This window comes from Meleagris gallopavo, chromosome 12, assembly GCF_000146605.3.
Source record: "Meleagris gallopavo isolate NT-WF06-2002-E0010 breed Aviagen turkey brand Nicholas breeding stock chromosome 12, Turkey_5.1, whole genome shotgun sequence".
NCBI lineage: Eukaryota > Metazoa > Chordata > Aves > Galliformes > Phasianidae > Meleagris > Meleagris gallopavo.
Window position 1 is genome coordinate 8,451,140 of NC_015022.2, and position 2,162 is coordinate 8,453,301.

A 2,162-nucleotide genomic window follows, 5' to 3' on the forward strand; every position below is an offset into this window, starting at 1 on the left:
TTGTCTATCTAGTGGAGTATCACCCTCAGAACTCAGTCCATCTTTCAGCATTAGTTATTCAAGTGAAAGCAGTGTGCCAATCTGCAGTGTGCTTCATCTTGGGAGAGCAGCCTAAAGAAATGAGATTTCAGTTATGACAATTTTTGCAAAGTGAAACATCAGTGGGAGCATTATTTCAGTGTGACACCCTCTGAATACATTGTCTGCCTCAGAATAATCAAGTGATGTTCTTTATTATACACAGAGCGTGTAATTTGGATGCAAAAATATCTCGTGGTAAAGCAATGTTTTATCTTCTAACAATTTATTTCAGCTGTGTGACTGAGCTGGAATTGTGCAAAGAATAAATGTGATGTTGTACCTGCAGTCTGCATGCAATACATTGATAGTTTTGTTCTACTTCCCACATAGGTTTGGCTGATGTACATCACTGCTGTATGCCACGCTTCCTGCAGGTCAGGTATGATGCATGCTTGCTGTAGGGCATGCTTTCAGAATGACAATTTCCTGAAGTGCCAGCAAATAATTCAACTGCTGCTTGTTGGCATCTATCTGACCTACCTGGAAAAAAGGACCAAATGGATATAAGGGATAATTGTTTTCTTATGTTGGTGTAGATTATTACTGAGTGTACTTTTATCAGCAGCATTCTCAAACCTTCATTCTGCTTTGCCGTTCATCATTCTGCCCTTGGGACCCTTCCTTTTCATCATGGAAAAGGAACAGAGGAATTAAGAATGGGGCTGTGGTGCAGCTGGTGACAATGGATGGACCAAGAGTTTGGGTGTGTTGTACTGGGATGGGACACATAGAAGGTGATGAAAAATCAAAGCCCTGAAGTGGGAGTACGAGAGGATGAGGGGATGTGGAGGCATTCAGATGGACTGACATTCTGTTTATGTTCTCAGACAAAAATGCTTTAGTTTGCTGCTGTGACAGATTCTAACCAGTTTTATAGTATCTATGACATGATAAACAAAGCTTGCTTAGGAAATAATGACTTAGGAGAAATTCTGTGTAAGGTTGTATTTCTTTTCTTTTTCCCCTCACAAGGTTAGTAGAAACAAAACTTAAATATGTGCTTCATATGTACTGCAGTTCCATCCCTATAGGGTTAATGTTTTTTTTAATAGCCAAGTTAAATTTTAAGCATTGTAACCAATTAATTAAGGGGTTAGATTCCTGATTTTGTTTTATAAGATAGAGAAAGCTGAAAAATGCACTATGCCATGGAAAAAGATGAGCACAATGGGTTTGAGATGGTGCAACCTGTTGCTAAATTATAAGTTAGGATATTTGCAATGTGAGCTACCAGAAATGTCTGTTAGCCCATATTACAGTGCAAATGAGACTAGCAAGACTGCATGGTGCCGGTCCACCCTTGAGAAAGATTAGCATGTTGGTGAGCCCTACTCCTTTGGACATGAGGTAATTTTATTGTCTCATGTGCCATTATGGAATGAGATGGAATGATGGTCTTTCTTGCAGGGAACCAGGCACTCAAAGGCTGTGAATTTCCTGAGATCAATTTGAAATAGCAACAGTGAGAGAAAGCATAGCTGTTTGTCTTCAAGCTTAAAGTTTAAGTATTCTTAAAGAGCATTTCTACAACTCTTTCTCAGAGTTCTTTTAAGTTTTATGGTCTTCATGACGTCTTCACATTCAGTCAAACTGTGATGTTCCTCATGACAGAGTACTGTACAATTCATTTTCTTATTTTTACCATGAATTAATTAGGAGCAGAATGTATTGTATCAAAGATATCCCACGGCTCACAGGGTTTGGCAAGGAGACTTTGGGAAAATGTTCATCCACGCTTGAACTTCGGAAGCAGCAGGTAGTGCTGTTGGTTCATATGAGTGTTGTGAATGACGTGTGTTCTTAGCGAAGGATCACTGGCACTGCAGAATGGCAGTGTGTGTTCAGGTCCGGTGCTAGGCAGAATTCTTTCTCAGAAAGAGTGGTGCGAGGCATTGGCACAGGCTGCCCAGGGGGTGGTGGAGTCGCTGTCCCTGGAGGTATTCAAGAAAAGGGTGAATGTGGCACTGAGGGACGTGGGGATGGGTGGATGTTTGGATTAGATGAATTTAGAGGTCTTTTCTAATCTCAGTGATCCCATACGTGAAGGGGAGCTTTGTTTTACCGCGCAGTATCCCTTACCG

At 40.9% G+C, this 2,162-nt stretch overlaps 1 protein-coding gene across 1 annotated transcript in view; it reads left to right on the forward strand.

Annotated features, from left to right (window-relative positions):
• The first annotated feature begins 413 nt into the window (after positions 1 to 413).
• The window catches only part of GLDN (gliomedin), an 18,006-nt gene continuing 16,257 nt past the window's right edge, over positions 414 to 2,162 (forward strand). The window contains exon 1 of the mRNA XM_019619450.2: positions 414 to 460. The gene's annotated coding sequence lies outside the window, so the exon portion shown is untranslated. The remainder of the gene's footprint in view (positions 461 to 2,162) is intronic.